This window comes from Adiantum capillus-veneris, chromosome 5 (genome assembly GCF_014529385.1).
Source record: "Adiantum capillus-veneris isolate H3 chromosome 5, ASM1452938v2, whole genome shotgun sequence".
NCBI lineage: Eukaryota > Viridiplantae > Streptophyta > Polypodiopsida > Polypodiales > Pteridaceae > Adiantum > Adiantum capillus-veneris.
Genome location: NC_140935.1, coordinates 147,680,360 through 147,705,969, shown reverse-complemented (window position 1 = coordinate 147,705,969; position 25,610 = coordinate 147,680,360). Strand labels below are relative to the sequence as shown.

At 41.0% G+C, this 25,610-nt stretch overlaps 1 pseudogene; it reads left to right on the top strand.

Moving 5' to 3' along the window:
- Positions 1 to 1,004: 1,004 nt before the first annotated feature.
- Positions 1,005 to 1,483, top strand: LOC147458255 (uncharacterized; annotated as a pseudogene).
- Positions 1,484 to 25,610: the final 24,127 nt, after the last annotated feature.

Below are 25,610 nucleotides of genomic sequence, written 5' to 3'. Positions count from 1 at the left end.
ATCTGCTTCGGAGGCCGACACCACCTTTCAATACCTTTGTAAGAATTGTCGCAAAACCCGATCCAAGTCTTCTTGTGTGCATATTCTAAGCCATCGAACTAAACCTTTTCTTTACCTCGCAGCACCAAAGGTAGAGTCCGGAGCTTTGCTTCATCACCTGGCATCTGCAATACTGTCAGCATAAATAGCTCAAAGTCGGCAATCCAATCATCTGCATCTTCATCTCCTTTGAACACCGGACCAAACACCTGCTTCATCTTGATTCACGAACACTTGGTCAGGAAGCAATCAGTGGATCCTCAGTGGGGGCACCACAAGATGGAAAGGAGGAAATGAGAAAATCACCATCACACAATGTGAATGCCTCTCTATAGCCCACTGATCTGTCATCACCCCTATCCCCTATTTAACACACATCTCGATACACAATCTGCAACCTACTATTTCCCTTGCCCGAACCCAACCAACCCTAATTCAACATCTCGATTCTCAAAGCACATCATGATGGCTATTTCTTATAACCCCTCAGAGCACCGTATAATTGTACGTATGTAATAGAAAATAGGCTGACACGTGAAGATACTTCTATGATCACCGGCACACACTGCATTCAAATAGAGAGCGCCCATACACTCAACACATACCAGAACTTGTATCCTTTATTCACACCATACTCGCACCCTAACAACTTGGACACATGACCCATCGTACATAGGCACGAGATAGAGAGAGGAAATAATGGATATCACTCAAAGGGAATTGACATATGCGGTACAGTGACAGATTCCTCTAAAAAACATGCTTCTTGGTGGGAATTCTAGAGAATCACAATGAATGACAAAAGAGAGAGCCCGACAGGCTTCCCCTCTCCTTCTCATGTAACCTTAGAGTTGGGCGTTGCATCTTCTCTGTAGGATGCAAACCTTCCCAAGTCTATGGCTTGTCTTGCTCCCTTTACTTTAGTGCTCCACTCCAACACTTGCTACTGGCCTTAGCCCTCCCACATGCCCCGTCATCCATTCATCTCATGGTGGCTTTTGGTGCTCTCGGCCTTCTCCCTCCAGCTGGTTGCCCTCGCCGCTCTCTCTCCTTGTTGTTGATGGCCCCTGGCTTGGTCTCCTGCTCATCGCATCTGTTGACAGCCTCCAGCCCGTAGCCTTTCTACTACTCCAATCTTCTATGTTATGCTGCCTTGCTATCCTCGCAGCTCATGGCATCTGCAACTCCCCAAGCTCAAGCCCCCCACCTCAAGGCAGCCCTTGCACAACTGACGGCCCCTCCTTTCGATAGCGCCCTTAACCCTCTTGTGGCTCTGCACTAGCCCTCGATCATGGCCTCATGTGGTCCTCCCCACCTGCAGACCTGCAGCATTTCTTCATGCTCTGGCGGCCGCTCCCAGGCAACCCCCCTTCATCCTCCTTGTTCCTTGGCCCACGGCATCACGTCCTTGACAGGTTCCCGGCCCTCTGCAGTAGGGTCCTGAGCTACTCGTCAGCGGTCCAACCTCTCCTGGCTTCACTCACCTGCCGGCTCGAGCCCCCCTCGGCCCATCTACTGCCTTATGCATCCCCCGCCACCTCTGGCCGCCTCATGCAACTGCCGCGCCCTCCTCTATTCAACTGGCCACCTCACTATGCAAAGATGGCGCTCCTCTTGAAGCCCTGACGGCCATTTGCATGACTTGCACTCCCTCCACCATCGAGATGGCGTCGCCATCCCATGCAGGCCAGTAGTCGCACTGCAGTCCACAACTCGTTTTTTTTCCTAGAAAAAAATAACTCCAGCTTTATGATATAAAAAATCCTTACTTAGTCTCCTTTCACACAATAGACATGTCGTCCTCGACCGCTCTTCGAGAGTATTCCGATTGTCATAAACTTTAAGTCGTACCCGCTTGCAATAGCCTCGGATGGACAAGATGCAGCCTACTTGACTTCAAGCACATAAAAAATTGTGAACTCTCTGAGCTTGAGCAACCATTCTGCACACACCACACCACCTGATGGAAAAACCGACCGATCTTTAGAATCCTTAAGCACTTTGATCATTAAAGCTTCTGAACCATATTCGACCTATTAAATGACTAATTTGGCATACATATCCCAAGGCTGTCTCGTCCCTTGTGCATTTAGGAGAGGCTCAAGCACACCGCCGTCATCCTGCTTAGTTCCATATACCTGCTTCTGGCTTCTCAATGGGTAGACAAGATTTGGCTGCACCAACGGCTCGAGTCTCACCAAGTCAGCCCCACACTTTTACATATGCATTCATTTGCTCTAAATGGGCTGAAGATTCAGCTCTTCAAACCTTTCCATCACCCTGATCTGAAGCCCTGATTTAAACTTGGAAACACGTACCTGTGAAAAATCTGAAATACACACAGCTATTGAAAAAAAAAATTGTGATCAAAATTAGGTCAAACGAACATCACCATTGCATCTAGAACGTGCCAAAACCCCAGAAATGAGTCCTTGGTTGCGCAAATATGAGTCCGTATGAGAGATTTATGTCCAAAAAAATGATTTGCGAACCCAACGCACCTGCACGAATTTGTTTCTGCAAACCTGTATGTTGTGTGGTGTGTATGGGCTGATCTTGTTGAGATGTAGAGAGAAAGAGAGAGAGACGAGACAAGAGACACACCATATACGCTCCCAAAGACTAATTCATATTGAGGACAAGATACAAATATATAGGTGAGACCAAGTTCAGTAGAGTGAGCCATATATAGCTCCAACATCCCCACTCAAACAAAGGTCTCTAGCTTTGGATGAAAAAACCCTTGGGGAGTTCAAGGGAAAAACCCAAGCCCCTATACAATGTGAAATATGAACCAGCGGTGATGATGTGAAAGTGAATTGTGCATCTATGTACAAATATTCAAGTGACTTAGATATCACAAGGTGCAAATGTGGAGTATGCATAGTGCATGGTACCTAAAAGATTACAATGTCATATGTACAAAGCTATTACAATAGAAAAGAAGCTAATCTAGAAAGAGTGAGGCTGAAGCAACTCCAAGCTCCGAGCGCAAGAGGATGAAACGTGACTCATTGAGGCCTTTGGTCAAAATGTCTGCAATCATCTGGTCACTTGGACAGTGTTCAACCATAATGGTTCCCTTGCGTACTTCATACCTGACATAATGATAATGGATAGCAATGTGCTTTGACTTATTATGTTGAACATAGTCTTTTGCAAGACTAATAGCACTTTGGTTGTCACACCGCAAGGGTGTGCTAGAAAGAGGAGAGTGACCAATATCAACCAGCATTTGTCGAAGCCAAATCAACTCACGAGCTGCAAGTGATGCCGCAACATATTCTGACTCAGTCGTAGAAACTGCAACACAACGTTGTTTCTTGCTGGTCCAAGAAACAAGACAACCATTTATAAAGAAGCAATTTCCACTAGTAGATCGCATAGATAAATGTGAGCTTGCCCAGTCTGCATCTGTGTAACCCAAAAGACAAAAAGATTGCATAGAATCCGATGTGAGTTGTCGTCGATAGACTAAACCAAAATCTGTAGTGCCTTTCAAGTATTTCAATACACGCTTTGCAGCAGACCAATGCTTAAGACAAGGACATGCAAGATGTTGTCCAAGATAGTTAGCAGCAAACAGAATATCAGGACGAGTGTTCATGCCAACAAACTGAAGACATCCAATCAAGTTAGCATAAGGTTGATTTGTGACAAGTTGACCGCCATTGTCAGAAGTATTCTTCGTAGAGCTCGCAAGACAAGGTGTGTTGGTTGAATGTGCAGATTTCATACCAAATTTTTGAATAGTATCTGCAATAAACTTTGACTGTCGAAGGAATAAAATACCTTTTGTACGGTTCCGTTGGATTTGAATGCCAAGACAAGAGTGAATCTCTCCAAGATCCACCATATCGAATGCAGAAGACAATAACTTTTTCACTTGCTGAAGAAATCCCAAATCATTGGAAACAAGGATGGTATCATCCACATAAAGAGCAAGAATCACAAAACTGCTACCTTGGCGTTTTATGTATAAGTTGGGGTCTGACAAGCAAGAGATGAATCCTTTAGAGGTGAGAAAAAGATCAAATTTTGTATACCAGGCTCGCGAAGCTTGTTTGAGACCATATAGTGCCTTATGGAGTTGAGCAACAAGGTCTTCTTTACCTGGAATAACAAACCCTTCTGGTTGTTCCATATAAATTTCCTCTTCCAAGTCACCATTAAGAAAAGCAGTTCGCACATCCATTTGATGAGCTTCTAAATCAAATTGAACAGCAAATGCCAATAAAACTCGAACACTTGTAATGCGAACAACTGGTAAAAAAGTCTCTTGATAATCAACACCAGCTACTTGGGAGTAACCTTTTGCAACTAAACGCGCCTTGAACTTGTCAAAAGATCCATCTGCTTTTACTTTTGTTTTATACACCCACTTACATTTAATAGCTGTACGACCAGGAGGTAATTCAGTTAGTATCCATGTACCTTTAGAGATAAGAGAATCGTACTCTGCTTCCATAGCCTCTTGCCATTGATCCTTTTGTGGTGAAGAGATAGCTTCATCATAAGTAACGGGATCTTCAGAAGTAGAAAAAGCATTATCAGCAATATCGTCATCATAAACATGACATGAGCCATGTTCAAAATCAATAGGAAGATCAACAAAAATATCAATATCATCATTGGCAACATTTGGAATGGATGGTTGTGAGGAGGAAAGTTGCTCTATAGGAAGAGTTTCATCTTCTGAAAGAAATGGAAAAGCCTGAAGCAATGATTTAGTATCATCAGAATCATCCATGGACCATGAGCCTCCCATAAGCTGTTCGTTAAAAGTAGCATCACGATTCACAATTACTTTCTTGGAGGAAGGGTCATAGAATTTGTAGCCTTTGGAAGTGTTAGAATATCCAATAAAAATAACTTTAAGACCAGGAGCATCAAGCTTTGTTCGTGTTTCTTTGGGAACATGAATATAAGCAATACATCCAAAGGTTCGAAAATGAGATACAGAAGGAATGTCACCTGTCCATGCTGTGATGGGTATCTTACCAGAGGGTGCAGTAGTAGGAAGATGATTCTGAATAAATGTTGTTGTCAAAGTAGCTTCAGCCCAAAAAACACAAGATAAGCCAGAATGAATTAGCATACATCTTACAGCATTGAGAATAGTGCGATTCTTTCGTTCAGCAACACCATTCTGTTGAGGCGAATATGGAATAGTGTGTTCATGATGAATTCCACTGTCAGCACAGTAACTCACAAACTCTCGAGAAACATATTCGCCTCCATTGTCACTGCGAAGCTTCTTAAGGCGACGACCAGTTTGAAGTTCCGCAGCCTTGTGGAATTGTTTGAAAACAGATAAGGCTTCAGATTTTTGTCTAAGTAGAAATACAGTCGTATACCTTGAGAAATCATCAATGAAAGTAATGAAGTAGCGATATTGTGATCTCAAAGAAGGTAGAGGTCCACATATATCAGTATGAACAAGATCCAATATGTCATGAGAATGAGTTGTATTTGAAAGAGGAAAGGGTTTACGATTGTGTTTCCCAAGAGCACAAAATTCACAAATTCCCATATGGGGATGGGCTTTAAGATCCATGCCATGAACAAGATCACGACGTTGAAGATCAAGGCGTTTTGAGAAATCAGCATGAACAAAACGGTGATGCCATACTTTGCAATCATGATCACCTGGAGCAGTGACAATATTTGCTACAGCATCGTTGAGAGAGAGTTCAAACAAATTACCATTTCGAGGAGTAGTGGCTATAGTCTGTCCATCTTTCTCAATTCGGCATTTGGTATAATCAAATCCAACAAACAGACCAAGATCAACAAGTCTAGCAACTGAAAGAAGATTACGTTGAAGATCTGGTACATGTAATACTCCTCGCAAAATTCGAGTGGAGGAAGATAAGGTACCAAGATATAAGTCTCCAATACCCTTTACTTGACAAGTAGTATCATCAGCAAGATAAACAACACGTTGAACTGGCAGTGGATGATAGTTATGGAGCCACTTAGACTGATATGTCATATTTCCTGTAGCACCAGAATCGACAATAAAAAGTGATCCATCACGTACATGAAGTATTCTGTCTGGAGCAACCGAACATAGGACGCAGCTTGTTTCTGGTACAATGTTGTTTCGATGTTCAGTAGCATATTCTCTATTCCGATCTGTGTCGAATCGACGCTTATAGCACATATGAGTGGGATGATCAAATCGTCCACAATATTCACAAGAAGAAGAAGAAGAGTCTCTAGATAAACGTGGTTGTTTTGTGGTAATATTGTGTTCTTCATCATATTGACGTGCCCAACAATCATCTTCAGTATGGCCATTTCTGTTGCAGTAAGAACATTGCTTATTAGGAAATTTGAGACGAGAGAAAATATTACCACGACGGCCATCTCTGCGGTTTCCTCGTTGAAATGGATGCCTTCGAGCATAAAAAGCACGTTCCATCTGTTGTGACTCAGTCTCCTCTTGTGAAATCATAGCTGTATCGTGACCAACATTCCGACGTTCTTGACGTTGAGAGTATTCAATTAAAGACATGCAAGCTTGGTCGAAATCAACATCTTTATTAGAGAGAATAGTAACAATGTTATCATAAGAAGAGTCCTTCACCGTATCAAGGAGAAGTGTAATCAATTGCTTTTGTGGAACAGGATCACCGGCAGTAGCAAGTTGATTAATAATAGATTTGAAAGACTCAATATGTCCCGTCATGGCAGTACCAACTTCATATTGTAACTTGTTAAGCAACCCTCTCAAATAAAGTATTTATGTAACAGATTTCTTCTGAAAGTTTGCAATAAGGTACTTTCATACGTCATGGGAAGTAGGCAGTTCATACATATCAAGCAAAAGGGAATCAGTAAGAGCAGAAAGAATATACCGACGAGCTGCTTTATCACGTCGTTGCCAATCCGTATAGGCAACATTCCAATCTTCAAATATAGGTCCTTCAGTGATAAGCACGTTATCATTATCCGTATCAACAGACTGAGGCGGACAAACACGATTTCCAAGAACAACATCGGAGAGTTCATCGCCTTCAAGAATTAACAACATCTTTGCTTTCCAGCCTGGAAATCCTTGACCTTGGAAAGGAGGAACAGAACGCTGGCCAGAAGGAAAGCCATTGACGAGAATATTCATAGCCATATCTTGTTGCGAGAAGATGTATAAGATAAGATCGCAGAATCTGCACAGTACACCATATATGGTGAAGGCCACAATTGAGAATGAGAGAGATATGAGTACTGCGTTCTGTCAACGATAAACGTAAGAAGGATGCTCAAGGAACGTCCAAAGATGTGAGAGACGTCACCCAAAAAAGACAGGGTAAAGGAGATGTTAATAATAAACTAGTCCTCAAAATAGAGTGGCATGAGACGCAAGATTGACGGCCACAATACGAATAGCAAAAAGCTAAATCTTCTCGAAAAAGTTAACGCCAAAATAAGAAAAACGATCGCGGACGCTTCACGAAGAAGTAGGACGAAGAAAGCTGCGTCAAGCTCTATTGCAGTAAAAACAGCATAACTTTCTGCTGCGAACTCCGATTGACGCAAACCTAGAACTCAAATCGAAGAGCTCGAGGAGACGAACAAGTTTTGGATGGAAAGTGCCATTGCGCTACGCTCCATTGTGCTTTTCCCGTTTCTCCAAATTTTGAGCAGAACAGCAAGAAAAATTGAGATGAAGTTCAGGGTGTCATTAACAAGATAACGTAATCAACGATTAGATTGATTATAAATAAACGCCACATAAAACACTAATCATATTCTTCTTAACACAAAACAACCACAGTTAACAAGAAACAACGCTCAAAAATAAAATTTGTAACAATTTTGAATCTTACATGCGAATCGCATACACATACTGTTGTCACCATGAATTGAATCGGCGCGTGATCGTTACCGCTCTGATACCATGTTGAGATGTAGAGAGAAAGAGAGAGAGAGACGAGACAAGAGACACACCATATACGCTCCCAAAGACTGATTCATATTGAGGACAAGATACAAATATATAGGTGAGACCAAGTTCAGTAGAGTGAGCCATATATAGCTCCAACAGATCTGTGGACACAAGGAGCACAAAATACACTCCTCCTACAAGCCTCTGCAAACTGGGTCGCAAGCTCTTTGATCTGCACTCCGATTTATGACCTCCCCACCATGGTCAAGCTGCTGCAAAGCTTTTGCTACTGCATATTGTGCTCTCCCTCTCCGTGCCTATGCTCTAATACTAGTTGTAGAGTGCGCATGCGGTGTGCAAAGTGTGCGTGCGAGAGAGGTGAGTGCAAGCATGACAGGGTGTGGTGGAGCTCTCAGAGGCAATACTCTCTAGCCCCTTATTCTCTATATATACATAGAAACACTACAAGAGGTTGTGTGCTCTTGTGACGCCGTTAGCGATGGAAATACACTTGGGTTTTATAACCCCCGGCGTCGCTAATAGCGTCGCTACGAGAGCGTCGCTATATGCGTCACTATATACGTCGCTATAGGCGTCGCTATAAGCGTCGCTATATAGCGACGCTCATAGCGACGATTATAGCGACGTTTACACACAAGTCTATAGCGACGCTCATAGCGACCCTACAGAGCCATAAATAGCGATGGTTATAGCGACGCCCGAGAGAAATTTTTTTGGTGACAGGGCATTGAACGCCCTGCCACCCATCAACCATATTGTACTTGATTCACTTTTTTAAAAAAGTGCAAGGGTAGATAATAGACCCAAAATAGTCACCCACAAGACGCATTGTTTGCAAAATTGACAATTGTATATATCATAGGCAAAATGAATTGATTGGAAAATGTAATGATGACAATTGTACAACATCATAGGCATAAAGAATTGATTGGCAAAATGAACTGCGGTGACAAATGTAATAATATACATGGTTCAAAAAGACGTATAAAATCCGTCTCATAATACATAAGCTATGAGAAACCCTAAACTAATGCTATCTAGCTACGGCTAAACTGACATCGTCTAGTCAGACGTCTCATCGCGTCCAAGCGGCGTATCTGTCGGATTCTGCAAAAAAAGACAATAAGACAGCTTTCAGTAAGTATAAACATATAACGACATTTATAAAACAATACAAAAAATAGAAAAGAGTAAACCCTAATACTAACCATGCCGCCGCGAGAACTGAGAATGTCCATCAGAGCGTTTAAGCCCTTCCTGCCTGCGTACTCGCGCTCATACGGTGTGGGATCACGTCCTGTCATCGACCACTGTCAAAACATACAAAGATTTCATTATGTTAGAATTAAAAAACTCATAAACCCTAAACTATCGAACATAAAGAGCAATGCGAAAACACTTACAAAATCGGCTGATTTTGTAATCGGTTGATTTTAGCCTCTAGATTTTCCGTCATCTTCTTCTCAACACCGAGATTGCACATGACAATCCCAGATATGCGCTCATCATCTATGGTTCGCCATAGCGTGTCCCGGGCTTTATCAAATCCGTTTAGCCACTCTCCAATGTACACTAGGGACTCTGATACCAACCAACCTTCTGCCATGCGACCCTCCGGACGTGCCTTTTGACGCACATATCCCTTAAGCATTTTCATGAAACGTTCTAAGAAGAACATCCATCTGGAATGAACTGTGCCACCTATTTCCACCTCATCAACTATGTGAACAAGAAGATGCACCTGAATGGTTAGCATGGTAGTAGGAAAATTTTTCTCAAACATGCACACAAGCTCCGCAGCATTTAGTTTCGCGAATGGTATGGAGTCTACGTTGATCTCCTTTTGTGAGATCCATTGCACCAGCTTTGCAAGTTTGTAGATTGTGTTACGGATGTCGAGAGACAAACATCCCTCAATGGCAACCGGTAAAATAAACTGTAAAGTATGTGCAGCAATGATATTAAAGTCCGCATTTTATGCAATGATATTAAAGTCCACTATGAACATACCTGACACATTTTATGCCAATCGTGTGACTTCAAACCGATAAGCTTTCCTTCTTTAGTAAAACACGTTCGGAGCGAGTGCATTACGCCACTGGGGGTCCGCAAAGATCGAATGGTCTCTTTTACTTTGCGTTCTTGGGCTCCTGTGAAAATCCATGGTGCTTTAGGGAGTTTTATCGATCCATCAGACGCTGTTTGCGGCCAATATTGCTCCATACGATCCACATTTCTAAGGTCAACTCTGGCTCCCAAAGTATCTTTCTTGCCGGTCAGATGGTCCCATAGTAGATTACCCACATTCTTGAATATGTGCATTGGATCGAGCAAGTGATTGATCATGAGTCGGGTCCAGTATGGTAACTCGTACCATAGAGATAGTCTCTTCATCCCTGGAGGCAATCCGTCATCACACATCTCCTTCTGCTCTAACCATGCTTGTGCAGACATCCTTGGTGGCTCTCTTCCCAAAAAGCCATCGCGTAACACATGATTCTCTGGAAGATACGCTTGATGACCTTCATAGATTTGCTTCTTCAGTGAGGGCGCCCTACGTGCATTCAGTCTAGGTCCACATGTGACACATGCTCTGTATCCGCTTGTTTGAAGCCCTGCATGTATACACATGATAATAGATCAACTATGGGAAAAAACAAGATTTACAGTGTCTGAGTGAGGAGTGTCAATAGATCACCTGAGCATTCTGTTAGCCCGGGATAGTCATGCATGGTCCACATTAGAATGCCTCTGATCAAAGCATTCCGTCGTCCTGTGTGTCGGCTCATATCCACCACCTCTATGCCAATCCACAATTGTTGTAGCTCTTCCAATAGTGGACGAAGATACACATCCATATTCCCCACTTTATATTGCCCTGGCACAATCAAGCTTAGCCATAGGTGCCCCTTCTTCGTAGTCAACCACGGGGGAATGTTGTAGTTGACGATGACAACGGGCCATACACTGTAAGATGTTGATCTTTGACCAAATGGATTTACGCATCCATAGCCAGGCCTAAGCGCAAAGTTCGAGCTTCCCTGGCAAAATCCGACCATGTTCCATCTATATGTTTCCAGGCTGCACAATCTGCAGGAATTCGTAGCACACCATCCGAAGATTTATTCTCCTCATGCCATGATGCTAGGGCGGCCATGGACTTACATTCGAAGAAATGCTTGATGCGAGGAAGCAGAGGAAAATGTCGCAAAACCTTTTGTGGAATTTTTGTCCTGTGGAGATCTACTCGATATCTTTCGGAATCACATTTCGGACACTTCTCCATGTTTATGTATTTCCCTCTGAAAAGAATGCAGTCATTAGGACAAGCGTGGATAGAATTGTAATCCATCCCCAAGTTTCGCAAAATCTTTCTTGCTTCATCTCGAGAATCTGGCATCACATTGTCAGCTCGTAGTATGTGCTCTTTAAGAAATCTACACAACATAAAAATACGATACAGTCGTGTAAAAATCTATCAGATCATTATACATTTAGAGTTTTATTAAAGTAAACTAATTGTAATAGATCACCTGAAAAGCGTTGTGACGCTAGTGTCACTCCATCCAAACTTTGCCTGCATGTTGAGAAGAACCAGGAGTGCTTTCAATCTAGACATACGTGCTCCATTATACAATGGCGTATCGGCTTCACTTTTCATATCATCATAGATAAGCCTTTCTGAATCCATGATCGTCTCGATCATTTCATCAATCTCGGGCTCAAACATTGCCTCGTTGGGAATGTGCTCTGCATGATCATCCCCCGAGCTGTCAGAGGCTACATCTTGTGGCCTCACATATGCTGCTTGACCAAAGCGTCTGCGAACACGTCTATTGGGTTGCAAGATTGCTGCTTGTTGGCCAGCGTCAGAGTCCGACGAGTTATAATTGGCAACAACTCGATCTATAATAGATGGATCGAACTCGCCAAATTCGCGAACGTGCTGCAAAGAAACACGTCTTGTCCGTCGCACAGCATGCTTGCATTGATTCCAAGGACATAAGACCCTCGTTGAGAGATAGGTGTTTCGGTTGGACGGTCCCACATCCTCGTCACTACTCATAATGAGGATAAAAATCTTATAACCTGGACAACAAATTAAATATTCTATTGGCATTCTTCGTCTTATCTCTCTCTCTCTCTCTCTCTCTCTCTCTCTCTCTCTCTCTCTCTCTCTCTCTCTCTCTCTCTCTCTCTCTCTCTCTCTCTCTCTCTACCTCACATTCTCTAGTCATGTCCAATCCCCGCACACCTCGGTCTAGAGGTGCACGGAGATCAGAACCACCGGGTTATAATCTCGTCTTTATTGGTCAATACCTAGATTTGTGGGTACAAGAAATCTACAGACCCATGTCTACATGATACTGCATGTAGTGGACAAAACCCCTTTGCCTCTTCTCTAGCTGTAGCACTTCACAGCATCTTAACATCTTTTCACAGTAGATCTTTTCACTGTTCGTCTAACTCTAAACCCTAAACCGTAAGTAATTCTTGCGTGGACTCGATCTAACGTAAATAAGCGTAAATCTAAATAAACATAAATCTAACTAAAAATAAACCTAAATCTAATTTAACGTAAGTCTACATCTAACCTAATCTTTAACGTCTTTTGGGATAGTTTCCTATGACGTTAAAACTCTCTTCTTCTTGTGTGTGTGTGTGTGTGTGTGTGTGGGTAAACCTAAATAAACCTAAGTCTAATCTAATATAACATAAATCTAAATCTAACGTAAATTATGTTATATTAAAAACAAAGAACTAAACTAACAGGGATTATAAGAACCTTAAAACTGATTTAACACATAATTTTTCACATAACTTGGCAAGAGTTGGCATTCTCATCACTAAAGATGTGAGAGTTAACTTCCGGCGGTGACGCTGCCTCATCTCCATCCACATCTGACGACAGCAATTGGCCCTTTGGACCGTTCTTGCTCTTGTTACTAACTTTGAAGTTGCTGTTGAATGACTAGAGGTTGTCTAGATGGTCATTGTCGGGGATGTAGTGACTCTTGCCGCCCTGAAGATCCACCTTCTTCCCTATCTTCTGAAGACATTTCACCAGTACTTTTGGATCGACGGAGCCCACCATGAGTGAAGGCAGCAATACCCTATATTCCATTGAGGGCTTTCTTCACCCGCTTCATGCAGGCATCGCAGTCTATGGAGACCTAAATCTAATCTAATATAACGTAAATCTAAATCTAGCGTAAATAAACGTAAATCTAACTAAAAATAAACCTAAATCTAATCTAATTTAACTTAAATAAACCTAAATCTAATTTAACGTAAGTCTACATCTAACCTAATCTTTAACGTCTTTTACGATAGTTTCTTACGACATTATAACTCTCTTCTTCTTGTGTGTGTGCGCGTGTGTGGATGTGTGTGCCAATAAAAAGAGATAAATGGTATAACCTTTCTATCACCCATGCCAAGTATGATAGATTGGTTATGCCATTTCCCTCTTGAATAATAGGTCTTGAGTTCAACTCCTCGTCGGCTAGATCTTTAGGTCTTTTAATTTTAATTAGTTTCCTACGACGTTAAATTAGTTTCTCTCTCTTTCTCTCTCAATGTGTGCGTTTTTTTGTTTTTGCATATTTTCTCTCTCTTTTCCTCTCTCAATGTGTGCGTTTTTTGTTTATGCATGTTCTCTCTCTCTTTTCCTCTCTCAATGTGTGCGTTTTTTGTTTATGCATGCTCTCTTTCTCTTTTCCTCTCTCAATGTGTGTGTGCATTCTTTGTTTATGTATGTGTGTGTGCGTTTTTGTTTATGTTTGTACTCTTTCTCTCTCTTTCTCTCTCTCTCTCTCTCAAAAACACTATGTGTGTGTGTGTGTGAGAGAAAGAGAGAGGGAGAGAGAAAGAGGGGAAGGGAACATGAGAGTGAGGAGAGGGAAGGAGCATACCTGGCTCTCCTTCCTCTCCTCGTGTGTGTGTGTGTGTGTGTGTGTGTGTGTGTGTGTGTGTGGAGAAGAAAGAGAGAGAGAGAGAGAGAGAGAGAGGGAGAGCGTTACCTGCTCCTTGCTTGAGGGCGCTGAAAAACTCAGATCTGAGATCTGAGTTTTTGGGCGCTCTCTGTTATTTTTTTTAGCCCAGCCGGCGTCGCTATGAGTATTGCTGCCTACATTCCAAATTTTTTTTTGAGCAATGTTGTGTGAGCGTCGCTAATATGAATAGCCTCTTGTAGTGAAATAAGATGAGGGTTAGTGTGAGTGGTCAATGTTAGTGGGTGGCTGGGCACTGGGAGCCCAACCCGGGGTGAGGCACATCGCCTTTAACCCCAACATATTTGTGGATAGACTCGTTGAAGAGCAGCTTCAAACTTCGCCATTCGGTGTCCTTGGCATCGCTTGCAAGGAATTACTTCATGATGGAAACTTGTAGAGTTTTCCATGTCTTTGGGGCCTCGCCATTGCCACAAAGGCTAGTCCACCATCAACGAGTAGATTTTTGAAAGTGCATTGCTACATGGTGTAGCTTGGAGGACTCCGTGAAGCCCTCGTCTCCAAAGGCCACATCAAATTGTTGGATGAAGGCCAATATTTTGTCTATGGCACCAAAGGTGCCATCATAGGTGAAAAAAGGGATACTCTTTCCTCCCTCTTTGAATTTCTTGAGCTTTTGGGACCTTCACCATGCTAGGTAAGTTTTGTGAGCTCCTCTCCTCTTGTATTCTCTAAAAGAATAACTATTGCTTTCGTCGGAAGAGGAGGAAGGTGCAGAAGACGGAGAAGAGGGTGACCTCTTTCTTGCCTTTTTCTGCCTTTGTTTCCTCTCTTCCCTTTTAGAGTGACGAGGAGAAGGACTAAGGGTTGACCATTTCCTCTTGGGAGGAGTTGGCGATAGTCTAGACCACCATCTTCATGGAGCCACATCTATAGAGGAACTTAGGGATTCACTTCTTTCTCGTTCTTTGGATTCCACCTCTCTTTTGGGAGAGAGTGTTCAAGTTTTGGGAGTCTCATCAAGAGACCTCCTAAACTCTCTCTCCTCTTGGAGAGGAAGGGAAATCCCATAAGCATGAAGTTGTTGGGTAGCTTCGACTTGCAAAGTAGGGTTGCCCATAGCTTGATGCAACCTAGTAACAAAATAATTGATAAACATGGGGGCATCATCATTAGCGCCTTCATGTGCAAAATCAAAGTTATCAATGTTCATTATGCTCTCTTGGTTATTGTCAGCCATGCTAATTATACTTATGTGTTTACTGAGTGTATTCTATGGCAACTCAAAACCTTATTTGCTACTCCTCTTAGCCTTTGAAAATAAGCACTTAAGTATCTACACCCACGGCTCGAATTGGTTAATTATAGAGAGTAGTGGGGTGGATCTAACATAGCATAATTGCCCAGGGATAGCTCCTTTCGGACTTCTTATGGCTCAATAATGGTAAAGCCGTAGGCAAGTCTAAAAAGACCCCATTATTAAGACCAAAGCTCCCAAGGTGTGCACCATATCCCACATAGTGGGCTCAACAAAACCGATAATAGATCCAAGTCCCACTTACCCTAATATAATTAACAAAATCAACCATTAATAAGCTACTTAAGGACCTCTCTTCTTAAGCAAGAAAAGAGAATCCAAATGCTCTGATACCAATGTAATGGAAATGGCCTATGAACTTTGAGAATAGCGAAATTAAGAGAATTAAAGTGAGCATTTTTGTGAGATCGCTTTGAGAACATAGAGGGTGAACTTAATTGATGGTAGCAGCATAAACATAGTACTTAATTAACTTGGCATGAACAATAATTTTGCAAGCAAGAGAGAGTATCAGAGAACATGACAATAGTTGAGGACCGGATTTACTTGGAGCCAGTCCCCCCTCCAAAAGGCATTTGTATTATAGATTCTCCCATCAAGAGAGACTTTGTTACAATACAATCTTTGGGTTCCTTGTGACCTTGGTGATGCTGTAAAGATGCAAAGCTTCATGCATCACGAGCTTAACATAAACTTTGCAAAAAGCATTAACTATCCCAAGCCTCAGTCCCAAGGCCTCAAACACCTTTGAAGGTAGAGAGAGATAGCGGGGAATGAGGGTAGGGAAGAGGAAGAAGAAACATTCCATATGAGAAAGAAATAGTTCCTCACTTATCATCACTCTTCTTGCTTAGCATAGCATAATAGCATAGTAATGAAGATGAAGAAGATGGCAAGCTTAAGCATTGAAGCATGGCTCTTGGTTGGATTTGCATGCCATAGCCAAGAGTGTTGGTGTAGGCTCTCCACTTCTCAACAAGCTTGGAGAAGGAGATGGAGCTCTTGCATTTTGCACTCCACACAATGAGAGAATGTGTGTGTGTGTGTGTGTGGGAGAGTATACCCCCCCCTCTCATGCTTGGTCCACCTCTCTCTCTCTCTCTCTCTCTCTCTCTCTCTCTCTCTCTCTCTCTCTCTATTATTATTTTATTATTTCATTTGGACATGTGCCCTCTTTTTCCTCTTTGAGAGAAAGAACTTAATTATTTATTTTTATGTATCTAAATTCTCATTGGACCCCTTTAAAACCTAGCCGATAGCATTCAAACACATCATGAGGACCACATGTGGAGGATCATTTGAACACGTGTCTTTTATGCTTATTAAGTCATTAGGTTGAATTGGATACTTCAAGGACTTGGTCAATCAAGCAAGCATGTGTCTTTTATGCTTCTTAAGTCATTTGTTTTGAACTGAATACTTCAAGCTTTAGTCAATCAAGCACGGACGTTCATGCCTCTTGAGAATTTATCTTTGAATTTAACATTTCAAAAACCTTAGTCATTTAAGCATAAAAATCACCTCAAGCTTTGGGCAAGGTTCTCACAACTACTTTAAGCGTCTTAGCACCTCATGCTTGGGTACAATTCCCACCTCGAGGTTAGCCCTAGCTTTCGTAAGGTCAAATGACTTTTTAACACTAACTTTTGGAGGTCTTTAATGAAGCTAACCCTAAGGTCTTTTAAGCTCCATTAGATGCACGTTGCTCTTTGATAGACTACCTCCGTTTGGACCCCTTTTGAGATGTAATCATCTCTCCTCTTGGTCCCTTGGTGAGGTAATTCTAGAAGCACTTATTGCACATTGGTCTTTGGTAGACCGTCTCCTTTTGGACCCTTTTGAGATGCAACCATTTCTCCTTTCGGTCCCCTGTTGAGATAGGTCTAGAATTAGAACATATATATATATATACTAACTCTTGTTCCCCTTTTATCTTCTTATATTAAGTGATCAGTTTAATATGAGAAAATCATTTGGTAAAGTTAGATATTATATTTTATGACATTACATCTACAAGAAAAGTGTCTAAATTGGTACGGATCAAAAGTATGTACATCCCAATTCAAATTTCTTAAACAAGTGACTTGTGTGTATGCTCCAAAGGTCGCATCTCCTCCAAAATTGATGGGAGCTCATTGTTATTTAGCTCACCACCTCCTCTTGCATGACACCACCCATCACCATCTATTTATCAAGATTTGGTTGCAAGTGCCTTGGTCTTGCTATTGGAACTTTTGAAATAATGCAAGAAACAATTCCACATGTTCTTTGGATTGTAGATCTCAACACCCCCTTAGCAACCAAGTGATTATGTGTTCCTTGATAAATGAACTGCAAGTGAGGCCTATTGTTGTGTGTCATAACATTGCACACAAATCAAGGGCATTCTTACAAGATTATTTGGGCTTCACCACAATGGAAGAAACTTAGAGATCCGTTTACATGACTTGTTATGTTAACTGGCAGAATTACATGAAACAATTTCCATGTCCATGCCATCTCATTTGATCTATCACTAAGGGCTTTCATGAGACATGTGCTATTATTGCACATTATATGACCTCGACGTCTACTTCACCCTATCATATCAGCAAAAGTCATGCTTTTTAAAATTAGCTTTGCCCATCAATGCCCATCGTATTCTTGTTTCATCCCAAGCATGGGAGAAACATCATTAGGAATTGGCCACAGTTCATACATACAATTACCATTGTAGTGTTGAGGAATCTCTTCAACTTGAGAAATTTTTGTGCATGATGAGATGATGTTACTTAATCTATGATACTTGTTCTTGGCCAAAAGAGTACACCATAAAGTGCTTTCCATGGCAATATTTGTTTGATGCATCACACCCAAAGCCTTCTACATCCTCATTATCCGAAGGGAAAAAAATCTCTATCTCCTATGTAGAGCTTCTTGAAAGATCAATAGTTTCACCTCTCTTTTCTTTTGATTCCATGCCTAGAGTAACATTACTTAAGAATCCAACATTCCTAATGAGCAAAAAATTATTTGCAAATATTGAATCCAGAATAGAGTGAAATTGATTGTCTAATGTAACACCATCCCTTACTCAAGTTTGAATCTCACCTCTTGCAGTGCAAACAATTACAAACATCTAGAATCCAAAACAAATTGAAATTGATCCTCTAATGTGACACCAACCCTTACTCAAGTTTGGATCTCACCTCTTGTGGTGCAAATATTTACAAACATCTTACTATTTCTCGAGCTTCCATAATATTTGGGATTGATCATAGCATATTTCAATGGGCAATAGACAAGAATTAATTCTGAAGCTAAAGAGTCCAAAAACAAGCCCGTCATGCTAGCAAAATCCATAGGATGAATCAAACAAAAAACCTCACAATTCAAAGCGTTCGTCTCTATACTTTTAGGATAGGTAGATGGGTAATACAAAACAATGTGAATTTTCCTTCAAAACCTCATGGAACTGCAGACCAACTCTCCACAAGAAAACCAACAAAGAGACACCCATCCATCCTCCACAAAAGGAGCCCTAAGAATGCATGGGTACACAAATGATTGACAGACTTTTTACCATTGATCACCAAGGCATCCTATGTAAGCATTTGTTAATTTATTTATAATCCCTCCCTTTTATCGGGTCTTTCATACATATGAACTCATGGGAGAATCTTATATAGTTTCTATACTTTGATATATGGGGTAATGTGATGAAATATACTAGAAAGTCAAGACAAGAAAGCTTTACACAATGGACTTAGCAAGTAATGTCATTTCTTCCTAGAGGGCCGTCTAGCAAGGGCAAACATAGGACTCCCATTTGGGATACCGTCGAACTCAACCCTCACTCAACCCCATGTCCCTAGATCCTTATGAGAGGGCACTAACCCATACACAAGGCAAGGGCACTAATATGGATGTATATGGAGGAGGACAACCAAGTAGTTTTGGTTGTGAGCTTATGGTCCATCATATTATGACAATGATAAAGCCTTGAATTGCCTACCTATTTGATGGCCATGGCACATTAGCTTGTCATGATTCACAAAGGGGGATCCATTTCATTAAATATTTCCTTTAGTATATTTCTTTCCTTTCTTTTGTTTTATCTACCTTGAGAGGACACAAAAATCTATGCACACTTCCTTCTAGTTTTGGATCTATCAAGATGGTCATTTTTTGTTTGACCCCTTTACCTTGAGAAAACCGTCCAACCACCTTTCCAATTGAGCTATTACTTGATGATACTTGTTAATATGGTAATAAATAATGAAATCACAAATATGGAAGCTTTAATGACCCACTCAAGTGCATTGAGTCAACAAAGTTTTTCTTTCTACCCAATGCTCACACATCTTGATTTATAGTGTAAATTTCTTAGTTAAAATGAAAAATTCCAGTTGTAATTCCATTTAACCTTGATTTTCAAGGTTAAAATTTGGGAATTTTAGTTATATATCCTAGAAATACATTATCACTTGTCTAGCTAGTTTCCACATAAAAACAAGGCCAAAAAATGGTCTTTTTTAAGAATGTTTCTACGTATCAGAGGAAAAAAGTTCGAGCATATTTTTCCTCAAGGTGCTTTCTAAAGCAAGGACTTCTCCAATTTTGACAAACATGAATACTATTTTGTATTGATTCCCCCAATCCTTTTTATTTCCCCTTTTATACATCATGCATCTAACAATGTCCACTAGCAAGGGCACCAAAGGAGGGGGATCCCATTGAGAGGGTTCAATTGTTTTTTTTTCCACATTTTGCTATAAAAATGGTCATTTGGATGCCTACATTAAAATCTTGCCCAATGGTTGATGACCCTTAAACACCAAACTCACGGATAATGGCTACTTTTTAAAACTTCTAAAAAGCAAACCCTAGAAGACCATTCAAATCACACACGCTAGAATTTGCAACTCCATCAGAGAATAAAAATAAAAAATTTGGAGCATTTTAATGTCATAAGATCGTACATTGAGATAGAAATGGGTGCGCATGCATAGATACTCCACACACAAGGATGGGACTTTTCGATTGTAATGCTCGAGGTCTTCATTAAGTTTGCACTTCAATTATGCCTACCATTTCAATCTACTATGCTCACTCTCACAAGGCTTTGAAGATACCATCTTTCAATGTTGAAGCTAACACTACATCACTGCCTTTGTTGATATTGTTTTCAATGACCATTTTTTTGGTTGTAAGTTGTGTAGGTTTCCTATCTTCTACTTCTTCAATTTGGTTCAAGATGTTGTCAGCAAATACCTTGAGCAAACTCAAGAGAATTCCATAATAAGATATATTTCCAATGTGCTATAAGGTTTCTTCTTGTTTTTATGATTTGGCCACAAGGCAATTATCTTGATTCAAACTGAAGAGCATCCTATTATGGGGTGGACAAGCTTATTAATTGAGACTTTGTGCACTCAAATTTTACTTTCAATACCACTAATTTATTAACAATGAAATTTTTAAGCATCTCAAATAATGCAACCTCCAACTACAACAACTGTAGAAACACCTCAAAGAGAAACCATAGGAGAGGATCCCATAATGGAAGAGACGTTGCCACTATAAAGTAGTTTTGAAGTTTGATGAGGATATGATGGCCTAATCCTCATTTTCTAATGTTCTGTTTCTCTATCTTTCAAAGGGATAATGTCTTGGAGAGTGGCTTCCATCCTAAAATGGCCGAGTGGAAATCACAAAAAAAGTGGGTGAAATAGATGTGCGATCTCCATTCAAGTTTTCCCTATTCCGTCATTAAAAAATGACCCTCCTTGATCGCTAGGTGTGGTCATTTTTCAATGTCAGGAAGAGTTAGAAAAAGAATACAAGTTCAAGTGTGGCAGACCTTCCTATGATCGAATTTATGCATGATTCTATAAGACTGTAAACTGAAAATCACATTTAAATTTTTGGGGCACCAAGCACCCAAGAGCTTGTCTAGTTCAATCTAAGAGGGAGTGCTTCTGGGACCCTTAGTGCCCAGGAGTGGTCTCATGGAGCACCTAGTGCCTAAGAGCAAGAAATTACCCCTCCTAACGTGTGAGGTGAGTGGGAGCGTGCGTGGGAGCGTGCGTGAGTGCGAGTGCAGGAGTGGGAGTGATGTAGTGTGGGTGGACCTCAAAGTGGATAAAACATCCACGACTCCTTATTCTATTTTGTATTATGCAAAGAATAAGATAGTTAGTAATGGGCGACACCCAACGCCCGGTCAGTATAGCTTGCACCCTTACAATCTCCCTCTTGAAGGACATAGTGGACCAAGTGGCCTATGTTAGTACAAACCTGTAAAAATGTGAAGCACCATGAGGGTTCACCCTACGCCCATCATCTCAATGCAATGTGCGAACTTCTCCGAGGCTAAGCTCTTTGTAAGAGCATCTGCAAGGTTGTCAACCGTGTGAACTTTGGCTAGCTCAATGCGTTTGCTAGCCAAAATATCCCGTATCACATGATACCTGACGTGTTTTGACTTGGAATGAAACACGGGGTTCTTTGCTAACGTAATCGCACTCTGGCTATCAAAATGTAGCATTGGAAACTAGCGTATACCAAGGTCTCCCACCAGACGAGATAACCATACAACTTCCTTGTTGGCACTGAAAACTGTAACATACTCAACCTCAGTGGTGGAAGACAAAGTACAGTTTTGGAGATATGATCTCGAAGAGACTGTCTCTCTTGCAAACAAGAAAATGTAGCCAGATGTGGATCTCCTAGTGTTCACAAAACCCACATAATCCAAATCATTGTATCCGACTATGGATGCATCACTGTTTCCAAAGTGTAAGCCGTTGTTGGTTGAACCCTTCATGTATCTCAAGATATGCTTCACTGCTTCCCAATGCTTTCTGCCCAGATTTGCCATATACTTGCTGACCACTCCCACTGCAAATGCAATACCTGGTTGCATGCTAACCATGGTGAACATGAGACTACCAACTGCCAAAGAATATGCACCTTTTCCATCTCTGCCTTTTCAGCATCAGATTTGGGGCAACCATTCTTGCTAAGTTTTACATATGCATCCATTGGGGTACTCAATGTTTTCCCCCATTGCATGTTTAAAAATTGCAAGACCTTGTGAATATACTCTTCCTGTGATAGTTCAAGTATTCCATGTTTACGATCTCTCTCGATACATATCAAGAAAATGATGTGCATCACCCAAATCTTTCATGGAAAACTTCTTGCTTAAGGCAACCTTGAGAAGTGCAATCTCATCTTTGGACTTCCTGGCTATAAGTATATCATCCATGTACCATATGAGAATTATGAGGGAACCATCATTCAACCTCCTTGTGCATAATCAGTGATAATATTAGCTCCTTACATAACCTTGGGATTGAATGTACTTATCAAACTTGATGCACCACTACCTTGAACCTTGCTTTAGTCCATACAAAGCTTTCATGAGTCTACACACCAGTTCTACCCATGTTGGCTTCTCAGGCTTGATCTCAAAACCTTTTGGCTGCTTCATGTAGACATCTTCTTCAACATCCCTGTGAAGAAACACCGTTTTCACACCATTTGGACCAAATCCATGTCCTCAATGGCTACTAAACCATGCACAAGACGTAGTGTAGTCATCTTGACTATTGGAGAAAAAATATCGTCAAAATCTATGCCTTTCTTTTGCTTCAAGCCTTTAGTAACCAATCTAGCCTTATACTTAGGCTCGGGATCTTTTGCTATGTACTTCTTCCTGTACACCCATTTGCAAGGCAATGCTTGTTTACCCTCTCGTAACTCTGGCATTCTCTTGGCAGCAAAATCAGAGCAAGAGCCTCAGGCTGTTGTACTAAGTTCAAGCAATATAAAGAAATACCAAAAGGGGTACCAAGATTTGGTTCTCTTGGGGTGGAACTTCGCCACTTGTTGTCTCATGTTGTGTCATGCATCTCTTTCAGTTCAGTTGTTATTTGATCTGTCAATCCCCAAGTCTCATTGGCTAAAGTCGAATTAAACTCAGATTGCATAGCTTGCTCCCACTTCGTGCTATCTTCCATTTGACTAGCTTCTTTGTAACAAGTGGGTTCATCGCAGTCAGTGACTAACACATAGTTCAATCTTGGCTCAAAATGCTTAGGTGCACGAGATACATGCATAGATATCCTCACTTCCTACATGCTGGATTTCGTTCTCTTTGGAGCACTACTAGTGGTAGGAACTTCACCAGTAGATTGAGTTGGTTTTTCCAAATTTGTTGAGGCTACATCCTCAAATCTAACTTTCTGATATTCAGCCTCTTTAACAAGTTGTCTATGCATTTAAGACTCATTGAATATCATTTGTGACCTGCGAATAAGCTTTCTAGATTTCAAGTGCTAGAGACGATATCCCATCTCTCCATTTGCACCATAACCATTAAAGATGCGCTTGTGTGACTTGGGATCCAGCTTTTGCCTAACCTCTTTGGGCACATGTGAGCATGCCTCACACCCAAATACACGTAATCTATCATAATTGGGTTGTTTGACCGTCCACATCTCCTATGAATCTTTTAACTCAACAAAGTACTAGGCGATCTATTGATCATGTGTACAGCTATCATAATAGCCTCTCCCCAAAATTCAGTAGGTAAATTCGCCATAGATAACATGGTTGTGACTCTTTCTTGAATTGTGTGATTCATATGCTTAGATATGCCATTCTGAGTAGGTATGGTGTAGCAAACTGTCAGTGAATTCCCCACTTGGCTACAAAAAATTGTGAACTCTGTGGAGACATACTCTCCACCATTGTCAATTTGAAAAGCTTTTACCTTTCTACCACATTGTGGGTTCTCTCAATCATGGCTACGAATTTCTAGAATGTAGCAAACACTTCGTCTTTCCTCTTCTAGAGATAGACCCACACCTACTGAGTAGAGTCATCTATGAATGTCAGGAAATATAGTGCTCCACCTAGAGATTTGTGTGGCATAGGTTGACATAAATCACTATGAACCAAATCTATAGGGTTTCCCAACTCTCAATATAATGGCGAGGAAGTTTGTTTAGTTTTCTTGCCATAGATGCAATGATCACATAAATTGAAATTTAAAAAAATTAACACAAGTAAGTAGCCCAAATGTTAAAGGATTTTCATTCCTTTCCAGCTCATATGGCCTAGCCGGCTATGCCACAACTCAGTAGAAGGCTGCTCGGCTACATAGATAGAACTCTCTTTGACTAAAGAGACATATAAAGAGTACAATAAACCAAATTTTTGACCTTGTATGACCACCAAATTTTCCTTATGCACCACCCAGGAACCATTGCCAAAAGCAATAGCATAGCCTAGAGCATCAAGTTGACCAATTGACATAGAACTCTAAGTCCGTTTGGAAACATGTCTCACTCCACGAAGCATAAATTCAGTGCCATTTATCATGCATAACTTGACATCTCCCATATCGCATATATCAAGTTGATAGGAATCTCCAAGCTTGATTGAACCATGCATAGCAGTATATGTGGAGAATTATTTCCTATGGGGAGTAACATGGAAATTGGCACCTGAATCAATGATTCAAGTTTGCGCATAACACTCATCAAGGTCAAATAACGCATCTGGACTCAAATCGAAAGTGAAAACAAGCACATTTGATGGTTGTTGCACGTCAAGAACAACTTCTAGAGGTGGAGATTCAACCACATTGATCTCCTCTATCTTTACACTACTCTTTGGAGTGTCATACTTCATAATAGCTTTGCCTTTTTCATGTTATAAAATACAAAAATCTTTCTTTAAATGAACTTTCTTAGCCCAATGATAGCATTCTACATTTCTCAAGTCACGAACTCGAATCTTGCTACAATTCTGATGATCCTATGTTCACCTCTTTGCCTATGGTGATTATGGCCACTTGCCATCTATGCATCTCCATGTCCACCGCTATTGAGACATTGACGTCTAATCTCCTCAGTGGACAATGCACTAGTAACATCACTGAATTTCAATTTATCGCCTGGTGCAGAGTTACTAATTGCAGTATTGAATGCATCCCAAGAAGAAGGCAAAGAGCATAGGAAGAAAATGGCCTTCATTCCATCATCAAAATTCAGTCCTTTTGATGTCAACTGAGAAAATATACTATTGAACTCATTCAAGTGTGCATTGACACTTCTACCTTCTTTCATATTCAAGCACATAAGTTCCTTCATCAAGAAACTTTGTTAGAAGCACTTTTTCCATGCCAAGGTGCACAACAGAGACTCCCAAAGATCTTGTGTGGTAGTCTTGTCCATAATCGTGAAGAATATGCTCTTGTCAAAATGTAATCTAATCGTGACCATAACACGAGCATCCAACTCTTCTCACTAATCATCAGTGTAAGCATTCTCTCCACGCTCTTTCAATGGCACTGTCTGGACCTTGTTGACCAAGATTTTAAGCAAACATTGCT